At 50.0% G+C, this 21,471-nt stretch overlaps 1 protein-coding gene across 2 annotated transcripts in view; it reads right to left on the bottom strand.

Moving 5' to 3' along the window:
• LITAF (lipopolysaccharide induced TNF factor) overlaps window positions 1–20,955 on the bottom strand; it is a 51,781-nt gene extending 30,826 nt beyond the window's left edge. Inside the window, exon 1 of one of the 2 annotated variants that reach the window (XM_047780492.1) lies at window positions 20,848–20,955. The gene's annotated coding sequence lies outside the window, so the exon portion shown is untranslated. Of the gene's footprint in view, window positions 1–5,662; window positions 5,736–20,847 lie in introns of those variants that run through there. The other variant, XM_047780491.1, reaches the window with a different exon arrangement.
• Window positions 20,956–21,471: the final 516 nt, after the last annotated feature.

Raw genomic sequence — 21,471 nt, 5'->3', positions numbered from 1 at the left:
TTAAGCACACAGACCTTAAAGTTTAGTGCATCTCCAATCCTCCTCCCCACTGAATGCAGTGACACCCGGCCCCAAATCTGTACCCCCCTCCCTTAAGATATAGATGAAACCTGTCATAGTGGTTTTAACCGCAGGTAGGTAGGTGATAAAACTCTTCTAAAAATACATCCTCCTGCGTATAGAACTGTTTCCTAAACTTAGGTATCAGATCAACACATAAAAGGGCAAAGCCTTCAGAGAGATGAGAAAGCAGCTTTGCACCACCAACTTCATCCCCTAAGACCGGTTCTTTTGAAACCGAGCACGGACCTGTGGGGCTTCTGGGTGCAAAAGCCTTTCTGTGTCCCCCCGATTTCTTGTTCTCAGGAAATGGGCCTCATTCCGCCACCAGGACCTTCTCTGAGTTCCAAAGGGGCAGGTTCAGGTGCTGACAGGGAGAGGAAGAGTCCAGCCACCATAGCCTGGGGTCAGGATCCGGTTCCCTCTCAAGGGATTTGCATAATAATACAGGCACCTTACACACCCAAGAGAAAAGTTAGACTCCTTATGCTTCCTTTCGAAATGAATACTTTAAAATGAAAACTGCTTGAGTCCTTCTTTGTCCTTCTCCCTAACTAAACTGTACCCTCAACACAATCACCCATAAGCTAAAGAATCAGGCACCCTAAGCAAAAGTGCCTGTGGGTTAAAGACGATGTTTTTCCGGAACTTTCCTAGTTTGTGCTCCTCCGTATGCCCTGATCACAGGTACTGTTATTCTAGGTAATAGCCCAAAAGACCCCCATCGGGATCATACCGAGCTCTCCCGACTCCAGCTTTGAGGACTGAGATTCCCCCAAAGAAAGAAGGCTGCTTGTTTGCCCCAATCCTGATTCCTATCTGAAAACCTCTTACTCTCCCTTTTCCTATAAAACTCCTGGCAATTCCTTCCCGGGTGGGGAAGGGGGGGGCGGGGGGGGTGCCCGTCTTTAGGGCATTAGCCTGCTGGGACCCTCCTTGGCCTGGCAAAGCAATAAAGCTATTTTTTTTTTTCCTCCTTTACCCGAAACGCTTGTCTCTGCCGTTCAATTCGGCAGCGGGCAGACATAGGCCGAATTCCGGCAACACTTTCAGGAAGAAAAAAAAAAAAGGAAGATTATTCAATTCCACTCCCCGCCCCCGTCATCCGGCCCCAGAAAAGAATCTTGCTCAAAGAATACGTGCATCCCAGAAATGACCCCAGGGGAAAAAAAGGCATTCCTTCAGCCAAAGAAGGACACACATGCAAATTGTCAGGTCTCAGAAGAATATAGGCTAATTTGTACACATGGTGGAGGAGCATGTGGGGAGGCCAAGGAGAGCCTGTCTTTCACAGTCTCTGGAGAAAAATGTTCTTTACTACGTGAGCACGAGTGAAATCTGATCGTAAAAACTTTAAGGAATTATGTGACTGCCACAGTTATTCTATCAAATATTGCTCAAAATTCTTAAACTAAGAGCCACTGGCCAGCAATCCCCCCCCCTTTTTTTCCCCCTTTTGGGGGCTGCACCAGTGGCACATGGAGGTTTCCAGGCTAGGGGTTGAATCGGAGCTGCAGCTGCCAGCCTACACCACAGCCACAGCCACAGCCACAGCCACGTGGGATCCGAGCAGCGTCTGCACCCTATACCACAGCTCACGTCAATGCCCGATCCTTAACCCACTGAGCAAGGCCAGGGACTGAACCTACAACCTCATGGTTCCTAGTCGGATTCGTTTCCGCTGAGCCACGATGGGAACTCCTAGCAATTTTTAAAGCACAAAGATTCTGCAACTCTGTGTTTGTTTTAGTGTAACTTTACCTGTCTATGGCACCAGAAAACGTCCCAGGCGAATGGTGCTTCTTCAGTCTAAATTAATAATTTAAAAAAAAAAAAATCAGGGAGTTCCCTGGTGGCTCAACGGGTTAAGGATCCAGCATTGTCGCTGCTGTGGTATGGTTTTGATCCCCGGCCTGGGAACTTCCTCATGCCTGGGCTGTGCCCCCTCAAGTTAATTAATTAATAAATAAATAGGGAGGAAGAATTTAGACAAAAGGGGAAATTGGGATCCCAACCCTCTGCTTGTGAAAAAAAGTGAGAAATTATTCTATGGTTCTTAGGCTAATGGACCCCAAACAAATTCAGATTCAGTCCACCTCAGTGAAAAATACAGAAGCTCACAGGGAAAGACTTTGGCGAAATGTTTTCAGATTCCATCTTCTGAATTCAGTCTGTTTCTGCAGTCATCATGTTCCGCAAGTCAAAGATAAAGTTACCACGGTCTGCAAGCCAGGTTCAAATATGGCATAACTACAAATTACAGTGATTTGTGGAATGGAAAATGCTTCCAGTGGGGAGCCGGGCTGCGCCCCTGGAATCAGAAAGGGTGATTTCCCCCTGGATTCCTGCTGAAACCACATCCCCATGAATGACGGTTGATGAAATGGCATAAGGAGAACATTAATAGGACCGCATCAGGAGACCAAATTGTATCCTGATTACAACTTCATAAAAAAACAGGCACCGCGACAGAAGGCGGGGCTGCCGAATAAGGAAAAGTGATGTTACTGGTTTCGTTCACATGGTGAGATTATACTTGATATTATTCTTTATCTTCCACGCTTTCTGTAATATTGTTATTTATTTATTTTTTTTACATAACTTAAAAAAATACCAGTGCATCTTTTATGACTAACTTCCCTGGACTCAAGGTTAAGGCGAGTCAATGTTAAGCTCTTAAATTTACCCGGGGACCACTGTCAATTCTAAAACTCCAGGAGCCAAGTAGCTTAAATTCCCGGTCAGTATCTTCTCTGAAATTAACACGCATAAAGAAGAAAGTGACTCTGGCTTTTAGGAGCTAGGTGAATTAACCTCCTACCTTCTAGGAGGAACAGGGGCCTCACCATGCAGACACCCTGGCTATTTCCTTTCTTCTGTGCATGCCTTCAACCCTATGAAATTACACAGAGCTCTGCTGAAACCACCTGCAGCCAAGGAACACCCTTCAGGTTAGCCTGACGGCCCATGTGGCGATGCAGGTTCCAACAATAAGGTGACTTTGGGAGGACCCGGGAAAGTACCACTTAGAGCTCAAATAACAATGTAATGTTAAGTAAACACCAGTCGAGTTCGGGCTGGGTGGGGGAGGGGGGCAAACAAGCACCAAAGAGGCCATGAACACGGGGGCACGGAGGTAGGGCAGAGTTAAGCAGTCCTATTTGCCTGGGGAGATAGACTACCTTGCCCACTGAGCTATTTTCAGTACCATTAAAAGCACACATCAACAGAGAACAAGTTGCGGCACCAAGACTCTAGGACTCCCTTCTATGGATCTCGTTTCTTTATCCACTGGCATTGATTCGACGTGGGTGAGGGATTTTTGAGTCCCTGATGGGCATCGGCCCATTCTCAGAGTGGTACCACCTGCATCTCCCATCGTGGGTAAGCACAACAAAGCAATGCACTCACTCTCTCCCTGAAAATGAACTTGGGCTGGAAATGCCTTCACATTCCTCTGCTCTCAGCGGTTCCCCCTTCTACTGCTCTCCATTGTGGGCTAGTCTGTGCCTCTGCAGAAGTTTGGCTGACCCCCCTGGTCAATATGCCCCTCTGCTACACGGACCCAGGCCTCTGCTCTGCTGAGAAACTTTCCCTGACTGACCTGGCCCCCGGCTCACAGCTCCCCCCTTTCCATGCCTTTCAAGCCTTCCAGAGTCACAAGGGTGGTGCTGAGCACTGGCTTTTCACCTGTGTGTTTCCATGTGCCACCTACAAGCATAAACCCTTCAGGACCCGGAGCCATTTCTTTGGCATCCTTTACAAGGCAAGGGTAGCACTTTTTTCCCCCAAAGTTGCCCCAGACTGAAGGAAGGAAGGGAAGCTTATGTGCCAGTGACAGCGGAAGACGTCAATCTAGTATTTTAGAGACTTAAGAAATGGATCCTCCATCTCAGATCAATCATCGAGTCACTTAATCCACAAAAACATTACAGCGAGGATACTCCTACCAATGTGAATTAAAGCATCTATTATTCATGCCTTAAAGCAACAGGAAAGAGGGACGATGGGCCGCTCGCATTGGAGATCCACAATAAAAGTTTCTTAGAAAGTCTGGTGCACATTTGAAGCCCAGAGCAGGGGCTGGCTGAGAGGTAAGCTAAGGGCATCATGGGTGTTATTCTCCACCAGGCAGAGCACGTCACCTGCTCTCTGGACTCAGAGCCAACTGTGATAAAACCAGACACCCTGGTGGAGTCCCAGATACCAGTTCATGCCTCTCCATGGCATCCAGGTTAGCCCCATTCCGAAAGAGCTCCCCAAGAAGGCTTGGGGTGTGGGTAGGAAGGGAAGGAAGGCAGTCAGTCACCCACTAATGCAAACCATGTCTTCCCTTTAAAGGGCCCCAGGGGAACTGCAGGGCCAATTACGTTCCAGGCAGCCCTTGAACCAGCACCAGCTCACCAGGACCCCTTGGGAAGAGGGGTGGGAGAGTCTACCCTGACGGCCTAACATGGGAAGGCCCTTGACTTCCAGAAACTGGATTTCCCAGCCACCAAAGTTCAGTCTATCCGGCAATGACATCAGCCCCACTTATCGGAAACAGCACAAAAGCCACAGAAAACTAGTGAAAGACCAGCTGGCAATCCCTGGAATGCACCGCCTTCCAGAATACACGCATTTCCCCATCACCTCCTCTCCCTGACCCTGACCAAGGGTTTCTGGCACAATAATGACCCCGCTGCCCAGATCCACGCAGACCTGGAAAGCAGTAGGGAGGGGGCCACCTGCCTCCACCTGGCGGGGAGGGGCGAGGTTCCCTGGCCGGCGCCACTGGCATCCATCCTGCTCTGGCAGAGGACGGGGTCCCAGCCCACCCCTGCGCTCACAGGGTGCCTGCCTCACCCCCGAGGGAGGGGGTCTAGCTGGGGCCCGGGCTCCCGTTGCTCTGCGTGTGGGATTTTCACCTTTTCAGGGCTCCTGAGGCGCTCGGATGTCCACACAAGCACCCGTGAAGCGCGGTCCCGAATCCTGCGTGGAACCCCCGTGGGCGGGAGAAAAATGCTGACGCTGTAGCCCCTAGAATTTGAATTTCTGGGATCGGCGTCCAGAAATTTGTTGGGCTTTTTTGTTTGGTTGATTGGACTTGTTTCTGAATCCTCAGGTGATGATTCTAGAGATCTCAACTTTGAGATCGCAGCCACAAGAGTGAGCTGCGACTTTCCTGAAAAGTCCCCGGGCGTCCTCTCCGTGGAGGGGGCTTCCCGAGAGCAGAAAGGGACGCGCTTTCGGGTTGGGACCGGACGACTCCGCCGCGCGCTATCGGCGGGCGATCGGCACACTTGGGGAAGGAGAAAGGGAACCCAGCCTGCCCCATGGCGGGAACAAGCGACAGAAGGCTAGAAACCCGGCCTCACCCGCCCCACGCGGAAGATCACCAGAGGACCCCGACGCCCTCCACCCGGCCTCGACTCCCCCAGGGACCCGCCAGGGTTCCCGACCGCCACGGTCGCGCGCAGAGGCCGGAGCAGGTGCTCGCGCCGCACGGACCTCGTGCCCCACGCGGGCCCAGGATGTCCCCCATCTGCGCCCTGGCCGACGTTTCCCCCTTCCTCGCCGCCCCCCCATCTGCGCCCCAGACGGCCGGCCGCGCGGCACTCACCACAGCCTGCGCCGCCAGTCGAGCCGGGAGGTCTGAGCTGGCGGGGCAGGAAGGCGGCCGGCTGGCGGGCGGCGGGGAGGGGCGCGCGGAGGCGGAGGCGGGGCTGGGGGCGGGGAAGGGGCGGGGCTGGACCGGCTGCCGCCCCGGCTTCCGGCTTCTCCCCGTCAGGACCCGCTCCCGGTCTGAGACCCCGCCAGCGACCTGCGACTCTCCTGCTTCTGCCCTTCCTCTCCACCCCTCCGATCTCCCACTACGCTCGGGACACCCCGGTTACACCCCTGACTCCGCTCACTCCCCGGAACCCCCAGTTTCAGTCCGGGACCTTCGCGCTGGCCTCCGATGCCCCGACCTGCCTCATCTTGATGCCCCCCCCCACTTTCCAATTCTGCAGGTTCTATCCCTGACGCGCGCCGGACACCCCTGAATCTCCTCTCCTGATTTCCGCCCATGGTTTTCCCCAGCCCCCTGGGTCCCCCGCATCTGGCATTCCTTCTCCTTCCCCACCCTGCGCCAAGGGATCCAGCGCTCCCTGCCCTCCCGAGGGCAACCCTTCTCTTCCCATAACCCAATTGTGTACGTTCAGATGCATCCAGACAGCCCAAGATTCTCCATGTGCTTTTGGTCAAGTAACCCAATCTTCCCGGGCCTGCTTCCTGTCTGTAAAATGGGCCTAACCGTACCTATCTCACAAGATCTACCAAGGATTAGCTGAGTTAAGGGAGGGGTTTAGCACAAATTGTGTTAAATAAAACCTCTCCTGTCTGCTAAGTACTCTTGTATACCCCCAGGATGGCCCGTGCCCCTAGGTACTTTCTCACTCCGTCGCTGATCCACGCTGGCTGATGCACGCTGAAAACTCCCATAATCAGTAACTTCTGTTTCAACATCCATCAACCCTCTGCCCCTAAGTGGGAGTGTTAGGAATCTGACAACAGCCCCATTATTGCTACAAGTAATAACAGGAGGCCTGATCCAGCAGGGCCCTCTGGGAAGTCTTTATAGGGTATCAATGAGTTAGTGTGGCTTTGAGAGGGCTGTCCTGAAGAATGGTCAGAACCCTAGTGTGGCTATCTAGAGAAAGCCCCCCCCCCATCCCCACCGGGCAGAGAGCCTAAGAGCTCCCTGGTGGATTCATAGACTTGGATCCCAGAACTCATCTGGTGGTGGAACCCCTCCCCCACTTTATACTGAGACCCAGACAGAGAGTGGCTTGCCCAAGGTCCCATAGCAAGGTCCCTTTTTCCTGCCCAAAGCATTCTCCACCTTTCACCACGTGGACCCAGCTACCAACAGCTGTGGATGTATTACTCAAAGGAAGGGATTTCCGCGTCCTCCCCAGCAGGAGAAGGGGCCAGGCAGATGTTATTAGCGATGCCAATGTCTTATTGTTGTAAAACTACAGAGAAAGCTGGATTATGCCCAGCCTCTGTCGTTTACCGTTCCCAAGGTGAGCAAAAAGATCTGATGTCTTGACCCTAATCTGGAGTATCACAGACCATCGATGGCAAGACGTGAGCCCTACCGGAAATCTGTCAGAGCAAAATATTGAAGAAACAGCCTTGCGTCAATGCCAGCCTGTCTGCATTCCTCCACCCCACCCCATTTTTCCTTCTTTTCTACTGAGGGCAAAGCAATCGCACTCCTGAATTTCCTTCTTTTACTCATTGCTACCCCTACCTTTATTTGTTTTTCTCCCTGCAACTACTGAGCCACAACAGGAGCTGGCTTTGTTTTTTCGTCTGTCTTAAGCACTTAACTGCAGCTGTGAGTTTGTGATTATTTATGGGGAGAGCTGGAAAACTGTAACCCATTTTTTAATCCCTGAAAAACCCACAGAGTTGGAATTTCCAACCCATAGCTCCCAAGAAGGGACGAAAAGTAAACCAGCCATCTGATCATCTCAACAGACAGAGAAAAAGCATTTGATAAAATCCAATACCTTTACATGATGTAAAAATACTCCATAAACTAAGAATAGAAGAACACTTGTGCAAACTGATAAAGAGCATCAAGGAAAAGCCCACAGCATCCTCCCTGGTAAAATGCAGGATGCTTCCCCCCTGAGACCAGGTACAAGCAAGGATGTCTGCTTTGCCACTTCCATTCAACATTGTACTAGAGGTTATAGCCAAGAAAAAGAAATTAAAAAGTATCCAGATTGGAAAGGAAAGAAGTAAAACTATATTTGTAGATGAGATCATCTTATATATAGAAAATCCTAAGGAATCCACAAAAAAACTATTAGTGCAAATAAACAAGTTTATAAGGTGGCAGGAGACTAGATGGACATTTAAAAAAAATCAGTTTCACTTCTAAAAACTAGCAAGAAAAATTCAAAAAAATTTGGGGGGGGAGGCTTTTTTTGTTTTGGGTTTTGGTTTTCCCCCATTCTTGGGCATATGTAAGTTCCTGGGCCAGGGATTGAATCTAAGACCCCGATGTAACCTACACTGCACCTACTGCAACGACAGATCCTTAACCTGCTGCACCACATTGGGAGCTCCCAGTGTTTACTTGAGTTACTGGTTACTATAGCCTAGCCAAGTTGACATGTAAAACTAACCATCACAGATGGCAATACTCCCCAAACTGATGTGCAGATCCAATGTAATCTCTATCGAAATCCCAACTGCCTTTTTGGAAGCAGTAGACAAACTGATGCTAAAATTCATATGGAATTGCAAAGTGCTCTTTTTTAATTTTTTCTTTTTTGGCCACACCCATGGTATGTGCAAGTTCCCAGGCTGGGGATTGAACCTGCACCATAGCAGTGACCCCCCCCCCCCAAGCCACTGCAGTGACAATGCCAGATCCTTAACCTGATGAGCCACAAGAGAACTGGAATTTCAAGGTACTCTGAATAACCAAAATAACTTTGAAAAAGAACAAAGTTGGAGGACTCACACTTCTCAACTTCAAAAGTTACTACAAAGCTACAGTAATCAAACCATGTGGTATGGGCATAAGAATAGACATAGAAATCAATGAAATAAAATTGAGGGTTCAGCTACAAACTCCTGCATCTGTGAGCAATGGATCTTTGAGAAAGCTATCAGGAACATTCCATGGGAAGAGTCTTTACAACAAGTGATGCTGGGCTAACTGGACAACCACATGAAAAGCATGAAGCTGGATCTAAAAAAAAAAAAAAGCTCCAGGAGTTCCTGTTGCGGCTCAGGGGTTAACGAATCCGACTAGGAACCTTGAGGTTGCAGGTTCGATCCCTGGTCTCACTCAGTGGTTTAAGGATCCGGCGTTGCCATGAGTTGTGGTGTAGGTCACAGACGTGGCTCGGATCTCACGTTGCTGTGGCCGTGGTGTAGGCTGGCGGCTACAGCTCCGATTGGACCCCTAGCCTGGGAACTCCATATGCCATGGATGTGGCCCCAGAAAAGACAAAAAAAAAAAAAAAGTTCCAGAGACGGACAGTGATGACAGTTGCACAATATTGTCAACATACTTAATGCCACGGAGTATTAATGTACCCTTAAAAATGGTTAAGATGATACATTTTTTTGTTAAGTATATTTTATTACCCTTAAAAATGGTTAAGATGATACATTTTATGTTAAGTATATTGTATCACACAAATTTAAGTTAGACAAAAAATTGGCAAAGGGCTTGAACAGACACTTCTACAAAGGAGATACAAAAATGGCAAAAAAAAAAAAACCACATTTAAAGATGCTCAGCATCATTAGTCATCAGGGAAATGCAAAGCAAAACCATGATAAGAAACCACTTCATACTATGGTGGTCATAAAAAAAAAATTTTTTTTTTCATGGAAAAAGCGAGTGTGGCAGAGCATGCGAAGAAATCAAAACCCTCATTCGCTGCCGGTGGGAATGTTCGATGATGCAGTCATTGTTCCACCCCAGGCATGTACACCAAGGAAGTGAAAGCGGGTTATTCAAAACAAAAAGAAGAAGAAAAGAAAACAGGTACTCACAGGAAGCACCCATGTGGCCCAGTGTGTTAAGGATCTGGTATTGCCACAGCTGTGGTGCAGTTCACAACTGCAGCTTGAGTTCGATCCCTGGCCAGGAAACTTCCACATGTCGCAGGTGCAGCAAAAAACAAATAGACAAACAGTAAAACAAGAAAACAGTGCTCAACTACACAGCCATAAAAAAGAGCAAAATAAGGTGGGATTGTAAATGGGTGCAACCACTGTGGAAAACAGTATGGAGATTCCGCAGAAAACTAAAAACAGAACTACCATTTGATCCAGCAATTCCATTCCTGGGTATCTATCCAGAGAAAACCATGACTCACAAAGACACATGTACTCCGATGTTCATTGCAGCACTATTTTCAACAGCCAAGACATGGAAACAACCTAAATGCCCATCGACAGAGGAGTGGATCAAGAAGATGTGGAAAATATACACAATGGAATATTACTCAGCCATTAAAAGGAATGAAATACTGGTCTTTTTATTCATATGGATGGAGCTAGAAATTATCATGCTAAGTGAAGTCAGTCAGACAATGAGTCACCAACATCAAATGTTTTTACTGACATGTGGAATCTGAAAAAAGGACAGACTGAACTTCTTTGCAGAACAGATACCGACTCACAGACTTTGAAAAACTTATGGTTTCCAAAGAGGACAGTTTGGGGGGTGGGGGGATGTGCTGGGGTTGTGGGATGGAAATCCTATAAAATTGGACTGTGGTGATCATTGTACAGCTATAAATGTAATAAATTCATTGAGCAATAAAAAAAAAGAATTAAGAAACTAGGGGGGAAAAAAGAACCAAATCATGCCATTTGCAGCAATGTGGATGGAACTAGAGACTCTCATCCTAAGTGAAGTCAGTCAGAAAGAGAAAGACAAATTCCATGCGATATCACTTATATCTGGAACCTAATTTGTGGCACAAATGAACCTTTCTACAGAAAAGAAACAAACTCACGGACTTGGAGAACAGACTTGTGGTTGCCAAGGGGCGGCGGAGGGGGGGGGGAGGGGGGATGGACTGAGAGTTTGGGTTTAGTAGATGCAAACTATTGCTTTTGGACTGGATAAGCAATGAGATCCTGCTGTACAGCCCAGGAACTCTATCCAGTCATTCGTGATGAAACATGATGGAGGATAATGTGAGAAAAAGAATGTCTATATGTCTATATATCAGTAAGACTGGGTCACTTTACAGCAGAAATTGACAGAACAATATAAATCAACTACAAAATAAAATATGAAAACTAAAAGAAGAGAAGGCAGGTATCCCAACAAAAATTTGTACAGGAATGTCACAGCAGCATGATTCATAATCATGAAAAGGTGGAAATAACCCGATGTCCATTAACAGGTGAATGGATAAACGAGCTGCGGCGTATCTGGGTGATAGAATATCCTTTGGTCATCAAGAGGAGTGACGCGCTGACACCTGCGATGATGTGGACCAACCTGGACAACACGATGCGAAGTGAAAGGAGGCAGACACAAGACGTGACCTAGCATAGGGTTCCCTTTACATGAAATTTCAAGACTAGGAAAATCTTTGGATACAGAAAGCTGAGTCGTGGTTGCCAGGGGTGGACGGAGTAGGGCAGTGGGCATGGGGTTTCTTTTGGGGGTGCTAAAAATGTCCTGGAAGCTGAGAGTGGGGAGGGTTGCACAATATTTTGGGTTTTTTGTTTGTTTGCGTTGCTTGTTAGGGCCAAACCCAAAGCATGTGGAAGTTCCCAGGCTAGGGGTCGAATTGGAGCTACAGCTGCCAGCCTACACCACAGACACAGCCAGCCATGATCCAAGCCGTGTCTGGGATCCACACCACAACTCATGGCAAAGCCGAATCCTTAACCCACTGAGCAAGGCCAGGGATGGAACCCACATCGTCATGGATACCAGTTGGGTTTGTTAAGGCTGAGCCACAACGGGAACTCCGGTTGCACAAGGTTTTGAATTGCGAAGTTTACTGAGTTGCAGCGTTTAACCTGGCTAAAATTTTACATTTTATATTACGTGAGTTTTATCTCAATTTAAAAGAAAAGGTAAGCCAGGCATCTCACTTCTGCTCTGTTAAGACATAGCAGAGGGGGAGTTCCCGTCATGGCTCAGCAGTTAACGAACCCAACTCATATCCATGAGGACATGGGTTGGATCCCTGGCCTCGCTCAGTGGGGTGAGGATCCGGTGTTGCCATGAGCTGTGGTGTAGGTTGCAGACGCGGCTCGGATCTGGCGTGGCTGTGGCTGTGGTGTAGGCCGGCGGCTACAGCTCCAATTCCACCCCTGGCCTGGGAACCTCCATATGCCTCGGTTGCAGCCCTAAAAGACAAAAAAAATGGCAAAAAAAAAAAAAGGACCTAGTAGAGGGTGTCACACAGTTTACGCACATCTGTGACTGTCCCTCTTCCCACTGAAGACTTTGCAGCTGTGTTCTGACCTAAAAGGATCCAGAACAGGACCTGAGAAGTACACACACATATGCCAACACCCCTGGCATCACATGGGCCACACAGAAAGGGAGAAACTTCCTCTGGGGGCACTTTGAGACTGCAGCAGCCAGGGGAGAAAAACAGGTTGTTTAAGAGAATGTAAAATATGACCCTACTTTTGGTTAAAAAGAAAACACACACACACACACACACACGGAAAAAATGTCTTCACACTTTTTCAAGGATAAAGAGAATGAGAGGAGTTCCCACTACGGCTCAGCAGGTTAAGAACCCAACTGGTATCCATGAGGATGCAGGTTCCATCCCTGGCCTTTCGCAGTGGGTTAAGGATCCACCTATGCCTCAAGCTGTGGTGTAGGTCACAGAGGCAGCTCGGATCTGGCATGGCTGTGGCTGTGGTGTAGGCCAGCAGCTGCGGCTCCGATTCAGCCCCTAGCCTGGGAACCTCCCTATGCTGCAGGACAAAAAAACAAAACAAACAAACACAAGTGATACACAGCTGTCTCTGAGTGAGGAGAATTAGGGATTTTTTTTTTCTCCTTTTGCTACTCTCCATTTTCTAACATTTTAAGAACAAGTACAAATTGCTGCTTTGGAAAAGCTAATTTTCGAAAAAGAAACCCTGTTGCAGAAACAGCCTCACTGACGGGTCTGTGTTATTCATAACAACGAAAGCTGGTAACTCGTGTTTCCATAACACCTTTTTCATTTCCAAAACATGTTTCCCACGCCCACCACAGGATGCCTCCTGGCAAAAGCCCTGTGCTGCCAAGAGTCTGACTGCTGAGTTAACATGGATGGGGAAACTGAGGCTGGAGCCACGGGGGGACTCTCCCGGTGCCCAGATCCTGGCTCCCTGCCCTTGCCCAGGCTCTGGATAAGCCCTTTGCTCCTGCTGCCATCAAGATGGAGCTGGTATAAGAATGTCCTGAATGTTGCAGGTGTGGAATATATCCTCAATATTGCACAAGGCACAATGAAGCTAAAAAAAAAAAAAAATCACTCATTGCTCGTCTGAGATTCACATTTCCCTGGGCGTTCTCTATTCTAGCCGGCGGTACTTACCTGCCCGGCCGGCTTCTGGCCCAAGTGATGGCACCCATAGGTGGCGGCCCAGGTGGAGACCCAGGTGAGGGTCCCTGACCCTGTAATGACCTGGGTCAGCCTTCCCCCAGGACGTGTGGGAGACCGTCCCAGACTGGCCAGGCCTCTGTCCTCGTCAGGAAAAGTGGCAGGTGGGGCCTTCCTGGCCCTGCCCAGAGTGGACCTTGGTGACCTGCTTGGGCCGCCCCATCAACTGCAGGGAAAAAAAACGTGTCCTGAGGAGGAGGGGCCTGATCCCCTCAATAATGCCACCGAAATGCCATGCTGCGTGCCCAGGGTTCTACTTAACAGGATATGGCCCGACCACAGCGACCAATCGGCAAAGGATGCAGAATGAAACCCCGGGGCTGAAGGAGGAGAAGGAGGGTGATGCGAGTGCTGGGAAACGCCAGCACCAATCCTGTCCCCCAAAGCGCTTTCACAACCACTTTCTCTTTGTCTCTACGAAATTCCTCCTGTTTCACAGATAAGGACGCTGAGGCCCAGCAAAGTTAAGTAAGAAGCCCCAAGTAGGGAGTTCCTACTGTGGCACAGCGGAAATGAAGTCGACTAGTACCTATGAGGATGAAGGTTTGATTCCTGGCCTCGCTCCGTGGGTTAAGGATCCAGTGTTGCTGTGAGCTGTGGCATGGGTCGCAGACTCGGCTCAGATCCTGTGTTGCTGTGGCTGTGGTGTAGGCCGGGGGCTACAGCTCCGATTAGACCCCTAACCTGAGAACCACCATATGGCATGGGTGTGGCCCTAAAAAGGAAAAAAGCAGCAGCAGCCCAAAGCCACACTGCAAAAAAGGTGCCTGGAGATGGGATTTGAACCAGATTCGGCTGAGTTCAGGCTCTCACACATCCTTCTGACTCCGTCAGCTGATGTGGCCTGGGTGCCAGGACTGCCGACTCGTCTAGGGGCTAGGGCTGGGATAACAAAGCCAAAGGCAACTCCCCCAGAGTTTCAGTTCTGGTTGGCAGCAGGAAACAGATAATGAATCAAGAATAAGTACCCCGTGACTTTGCAATCATCCCTGGCTCTTCCTAATTGTTGTAGCTTCCAAAAAACAGATGTCTTCATAGCACAGAAAAGCTTCCTGCTCTGAGATCCATCCCACAGCCCCGGCTGGGGAGGAGGGTGATGTGGGGGGAGCATGACTCCAAGAATCATATTTATTTAACAGTCCGAAGGTGCTCCCAGCAACGCTGCAAGGGACATCTTATCATCTCCACCTTACAGGTGTAGCAACCAAGGCCCAGAGAGTTTAAGCAAGTTGCCCAAAGTCACACAGCACAGTAATCATAGCAGTGGCATCTGAACCCAGGCTGCCTGGCTCCAAGTCCATGTGTAGTCACCACACTGTGGACAGCTTCTTGGAGCTTAGAATCTTCTAGATTACCCAGACCTGTGTTTTCAGGCTGTCAAACCTCAGAGCTTTTCCCGCCAATGCCGTCTCCTACAGAGCCGCAAATCATGAGACAGAAATAAGCAATCCTGGAGTTCCCATCATGGCGCAATGGAAACGAATCCGACTAGGAACCATGACGTTTCGAGTTCGATCCCTGGCCTCAATCAGTGGGTTAAGGATCTGGAGTTGCCATGAGCTGTGGTGGCAACCCCTAGCCTGGGAACCTCCATATGCTGCAGGTGCGGCCCTCAAAAGATGAAAAAGAAGAAAAGAAAGAGGCAATTCTGTGTGAGTTGAGGCAAGCCCTTGCCCTCCCCAATCTGAAAGAGAAGAAGCCTGCCCACTGCTCTCCCCCTCCCACCCCCCCACCCCCACCTGCCACCATTCGCCCAAGGTCTCTATGCAAGTTCCTCCCCTCGTTCCGGGCACCCACAGAGGCCCTCTGCCACTTTCCCTTAATTTTTTTGTATTGAAATACAATCAACAGAGAACATTATATTTCTCACCCATTAGTTTTGGGTGTGGAGCATAGTGATTCCATACTTGTATATATTGCAAAATGATCCCCACAAGTCTAGTTAACGTCCATGACCCTTTAACCCACCACCCCGGGCTGGGGATCAAACACGCACCTCTGCAATGACCTGAGCCAGCTGTTGCAGTCAGATTCTTTTTTTTTTTTTTTTTTTTTTTTTTGCTTTTTAGGGCTGCACTGCAGCATATGGAACATGGAAGTGGAAGTTGCCAGGCTAGGGGTTGAGTTGGAGCTGCAGCTGCCAGCCTGCACCACAGGCACAGCAACACCAGATCCTTAACCCACTGAGCAGGGCCAGGCATCAAACCCGAACCCTCATGGATCCGAGGCGGGTTCTTAGCCCTCTGCACCACAACAATGGGAACTCCTGCAGTCAGCTTCTTAGCCCACTGAGCCACAGCAGGAACTCTACAAATCTTTTCTTTCTGTGATGAGAACTTTTGTTTTGTTTGTTTGTCTTTTTTTTTTTTTTTTGCCTTTTCTAGGGCCGCTCCTGCGGGCATATGGAGGTTCCCAGGCTAGGGGTCTAATCAGAGCTGTAGCCACCAGCCTACACCAGAGCCACAGCAACGCGGGATCCGAGCTGCATCTGCGACCTACACCACAGCTCACGGCAACTGCCAGATCCTTAACCCACTGAGCAAGGCCGGGGATCGAACCTGCAACCTCATGGTTCCTAGTCAGATTCGTTAACCACTGCACCACGACGTGAACTCCTGTGATGAGAACTTTCAAGATCTACTCTCCCAGCAACTTTCAAATACACAGTGCAGTGTCATTAACGATAGTCGCCGAGCTGTACATTACACCCCAGCGCCTATTTATTTCATAAGAGGAAGTTTGTACCTTCTGATCACTGTCACCCCTTTCACACAAACCCCTGCCCCCACTTCTGGCAACCATCAGTCTGTGCTCTTTTTCTGTGAGTTTGGTGTTTGGGGGTTGTTCTGTTTCGTTTTGCTGTGTTTGTTTTCCAGTTCCCCAAGGGCGTGAGCTCACATGATAACCAGCTTTCTCCATGTGACTTATTTCACCTAGGGTGCTCCGTCTCCTGCTCCATCTCCTGCTCCATCTCCTGCTCCCATCTCTCCAGCTGCCCTGGGACTCCCGTTGTCACCTTCCCACTCAACTTTCAAAGGGACTTCCTCATTTGGGGTTTTCTCCCGGACACACCACACCGTTGCTAGACTTTTTCTGCTTTTCCTGGAATCTGAACCTGACGTCAGTGTCTGTGCATCAGTTCAAGGCTGGTCACTCTTCTGGCCAGAAGATTCTGGAAGCGCAGACTGGGGGCTGTGACGGTGGGTCCGGGAAGCCTGGAATTGCCCAACCTCCAGAGGGTCAGACCAAGGCTTGGCGGGGGCGGGGGCGGGGGCAGGGAATGGGCAGGCAGGGCCCCCGATGTTTGAGGAAATGGATGGAGCTCCAGCCTGACATGAGGCCTGGGCCCCGGTGCCCTCTTGGTTCCTTCTCAGCAGCAGAACCTCGGCCACCCCCTCCTCTCAGACCCTCTGTTTTTTGTCACTGTCCTAATATCTCCCGGTGAGACTGGGAAATTGAGGTAAACTCGGGAAGGGAAGCAGCATGGCACCATGCCTGGTACACAGGAAGCCTTCAGAGGGTCATAGCTGTTCCTTATTGTGTTGCTATTGTTTTTAAGCTCCCCTTCTGTCAAAAGCAAACACCCACAAGGCTAATGAGCCATTTGTTTTCCGGTGGGGGGTGGAGGTGTTTTGGGTTTGTTTTTGGGTTTTGGCCATGCCCGAGGCATGCCAAAGTTCCCAGGCCAGGGATCAAACCTGTGCCACAGCAGTGACCAGAACCACAGCAGCGATGACGGCCGTTCCTTAACCCACTGAGCCACCAGGGAACACCCTGGAATCACAGTTTTGATCTGCTGGCAGCAGCCACAGCTCCATGAAAAGAAAATAATTTCACCCAAGCAAATAGACTCATGACCTAAACCACCAGCCAGCCGGAGCTCCTGACTCAGTGTCCCCCTGGAGAGGTGTCAGGCCCTCCCTCGGGCCTCCAGAGCCCTCCATGATCTGAGCCTCTTTTCTTCTCTACCCGCAATCTTGCTCACTCTGCTTTGACCACACAGGTCTCCCTGCCGTTCCAGCACTGTCCTGCCTCAGGGCCTTTGCACTGGCTGAGTCCCCTGCCTGGGCCATTGGCCCCCCAGGTTTCTTCATAGCTTGCACTCTCCTTCAAGCCTTTGCTTAAATGGTACCTTCTTGGAGTTCCCATTGTGGCTCAGCGGTTAACGAATCTGACTAGGAACCATGAGGTTGCGGTTCGATCCCTGGCCTCGCTCAGGGGGTTAAGGATCCAGCGTTGTGGTGAGCTGTGGTGTAGGTCGCAGACACGGATCCAATCCTGTGTTCCTGTGGCTCCTCTAGTGCAGGCCCGGTAGCAACAGCTCCAATTCAACCCCTTGCCTGGGAACCTCCATATGCCGAGGGTGTGACCCTAGAAAAGACCAAAAAAAAAAAAAAAGTTACCTTCTCAACTGGGCCTCCCCAGATCTGAAGTTACACCTCCCTTCCTCCTCCTCTGGACCCCACCCCCGCTCTGCTGTAATGTTTACCACCTTCCAACTGATGACATCATGTTTATTATTCCACGTCTGACTGTGTGTGGTTCATGGATGTGCCCCAGATGCCCAGCGCCCGCCTGGCACTGGGATAAAGAGAAGGCAGACTCTGGAGGGGAAAGAGGAGGACCCAGCTGTGCCTGGCCTGCCGGCACACCCTCCTCTACCCCTTTCTGTCCCCCACCCCCCACCCCCACGCACCAGCAGCCCTGAGGCACCCACCCCCCAGCCTGGAAGCATCCTCAAGAGGATTCCAGAGGATGTTTCCCCCAAAAAGGCAATTTATGCTGCTTCCCCTTCCACCTTCCTAGATGGAGCTGGTCTCCCCACCCCCCACCCCCCAATCCCTGCATCTCCCTGGCCACCCTCCCCTCCTTCACCTTCCTGAGCCACAGAAATGAGACATTCAAATGTGAAAGAAACACTTGCAAAAATGCCCGACCCCACTCCACCCCCACCCCGGGGAAGGAGCCTCTTCAGATTTCTTCTCCCTCCTTAGCCAGTCACAATCAGGGCTAAGTGTTCATGACCAGACCTACCGCATTCCAAACCAAAAATATCCTCTTTCTAAAACCATCTTTTTTTTTTTTTTCAAAAATCTTGATATTACTACCTGCCAGATGCAGTAGGAGCCACTCTCAGGTGCTCCATCTTGTTCAATCTTCATGACAACCCATCACTCTTAATAATAACGACAATGAAAAATGCCAGTGTTCCAGCTGTGGTGCACGGGGTTACAGATCTGGCTTGTCTCGGCAGAGGCAAGGGTTCAATCCCAGCACAGTGGGTTAAGGGTCCGGCATTGCTGCAGCTGTGGCATAGGCAGCAGCTGCGGCTTAGATTCGACCCCTGGCCTGGGAACTTCCATATGCCATGGGGATGGTCGAAAAAGAAAAGAAAATGCCTAGCTGGGAATCTACCTAACATGTATATGAACTCATTTAATCCTCACAAGAACGCTAGGGGGGTAGGCACTGTTATTTTCCCATTTTCCCGTTGAGGACACTGAGACACAGAGATGTTACATAGCTTGCCCAAGGTCACACAGCTTAGTTAAGGTGGAGCCAAGATGAGCATCCAGACAGGCTCTGTCTACAGTCCATGTGCTTACCCATGATGCTGTCCTGTTTTCCCAAGTCAGAATTCTAAACCCCATTTTACAAACCCAAGGTTTCTCCCACTCGTAAGTGTCAGAACAAGGATTTGAACCTAGGACAGGACTGCGAATAAAGCACCCATTCTATTTCCCTGCAGTGGCAGGGCCCCAGTCCAACTTGTGCACAGGCGGGCATGGCGCTAGATTTTACCCCCTGGCAACTTACCAGCCAAGTTTTTGCACAATAAAAAGTCCCAAGGACCACCCCCCCCCGCCCCCAGATAGAAAGGCCAGCAGCTTGGAAGAGCTCTGGAAACGGGGCTGAGGAGGCTCCCCTCCTGCAAACCCAAAAGAGGAAGCCAAGGAGGAGGAAGGAGAAGTGAATCGAACCTGACTTATTTCTAAAGCCCACGTGTGGTTTTCCCAGCATCATAAGCAGGTTGTGCAACAAAAACAGAAACAAGATCCTGTGGAGTCATCAGGTACAGGGGAGCAAGGTGTCCTCTGAGCCCCTAGGACCACAGCTCAATGACCTCTCCTGCTGGACCCTCCCCAGCAGCGAGCGCGAGACTGGAGAGGTGCCTACGTCTTCATCTGGGGATCCCACACTGGGAATCACTGCATGGATGTCCCTGGAACTAAGCGAGGAGGGGGGTTCCCTCCCACAGACCTGGGTAGGTGACGACTCAACGTGGAGACGATGCAAATGGCTGTTGAGAAGGAGCTGGGCAAACACCTCATGAAAAACGGCTCATGCTTTTTCTGCTGCCATTAAGGAGGAAGAAATAGCCCTGGTGTCCGTTTATAGAAAGCAGGCTGCAAAATCCTCAGGTGCGCACGGCAAGCTGTAGGTCAGGGAGCCGAGGACAATGATCCTGTTATTAACATCTACAGCATCCACAGCAGTCGTTTCACTGACATTCACACTCAGCCGTGAATTGACAGGGTTAAAATCAGCCACCTTTTCAAATTTTTTGATTTTCTGGCCCCTCGCATCGCACGGAGTTCCCCGGCCAGGGATCAGATCCGAGCCCCTGCAGCGATACCCACCAGGCTGGGGATGGAACCTGCATCCCGACACTCCAGAGATGCTGCCAATCCCGTGGGGCCACAGCAGGAACTGCCAGCCCTCTTTCTTTTTACAAGAAAGGGGATAGGAGTTCCCCGGAGGTTCTGTGGGTTAAGGAGTCGGCATTGTTGCTGCTGTGGCAAGGGTTTCATCCCTGGTCTGGGAGCTTCTGCAGGCAACGGGTGCAGCCAAAAATAATAATAATAATAATAATAAATAAAGGAAATGGGATGGAATGGAATAGAACAGAAGGACAACGCCAAACAGCATTCCTTATAATAAGCATTATCGCATAAGCCTTCTATTTCAGTTATATTGCAGTGTCCATGTGTCCCGGGTTACAACACAAAATCTATTTTTTCACTGCGGCTCAGAGCTAAAAAAAGTTCGAAACCCCCTGATATGGAACATATTTACAAGAAAGAGCCCAAACAGCCAAGGGAGGCAGGCCGGCCCTTTATTTTATACAATTCTATACTATTTAGGCTTTTTTTTTCTTTTTTTAAACAATGAGCATGTATTGCTTTTGCAATAAAATAAAGCCCTTTTTAAACCTTTCAGTAAAAATAAACATCCCTGCCTCGGTGTCCAGGAGAGAGGCTGTGCCGTTTGAGCTGTCAACAAGTTTTTGATGTGAAAAAGACCACATCGCTGCCCCCCAGGGGCTCTGCCTCCCAGGGGGTGACACGGGCCTCCCCGGTTTTTTTCCACTTGTCCTTCTCTTCCCTTCCAGAAACCCACGGGATCATCCGAAAAGGAAACACGCCTTAAGATGTCCATCTCCACTTTCAGAAAAGGCACAGGCGCACCAGTTTTAGGGCTGGATTGGTGGGCAGAGTCCTGGCGGGGGCGGGGGGGTGGGTGGCTGTCAGCTGGGGACGGGGCTGGAACTCCCCCAGGCCACACGCAGGCTTGGCTTTCCAGCCATTAAGAGCAATCGGACCATAACAGAGGACCCCCCACCCCCCCAACCAGCCTAGCTCACCGTCACCACGTGGAGATTTCAGCTGAGCGTTACATCACAGGTATTTCCAGGTTAATAAAGAGCCCTCGAAACTCCTTTTCCTAAATGCCTGCTGAAGAACCCACCGAGGGGTTACAACGTATTTGTCACCTCGGATGAGTCCTGTCCAAATGTGGAAACAGATGATGTCACTGGGCTCTCCATCTTTTTTTTTTTTTTTAAGATTAGTTCTTTTGGGCAAATTCCCAGAAGTCTTGTGATCACTGGAAAGGGCAGTGTAGACTTTTCCAGGCCCCTGAAACAGCCAAACGGCTTTCTGAAAGGGCTGGACTCACGCCTTTTCAAGGAACTACAGGCCGGGTGATTAAGTCACCACCACCTCCGACTCCTGACGTGAAACATATGTGACCCAGGCGCCCTGTGTCAGGAACAGAGAGCCATGCAAGGAAAGAGAGGCTTCCTGTCTCCTGCGGGAACCAGCCTGGGCCTGAGTCACAGCGGAGCGGACCCCCGCCCTGGGCAGGGAGGGCATCCGTTCCTCTCCTTCCTAGATGGGAACCTGGAACCCAGGCCCTCAGCCTCCCGAAGCCAGGGCTGGGAGGATGACCTTGACCCGTGGCTGTGACCAAGAAGAAGGTGGCACAG

This window comes from Phacochoerus africanus, chromosome 5 (assembly GCF_016906955.1).
Source record: "Phacochoerus africanus isolate WHEZ1 chromosome 5, ROS_Pafr_v1, whole genome shotgun sequence".
In the NCBI taxonomy this organism is placed as follows: domain Eukaryota; kingdom Metazoa; phylum Chordata; class Mammalia; order Artiodactyla; family Suidae; genus Phacochoerus; species Phacochoerus africanus.
The sequence above is the reverse complement of the archived record's forward strand: the minus strand, read 5'-3'. Positions and strand labels throughout refer to the sequence as shown.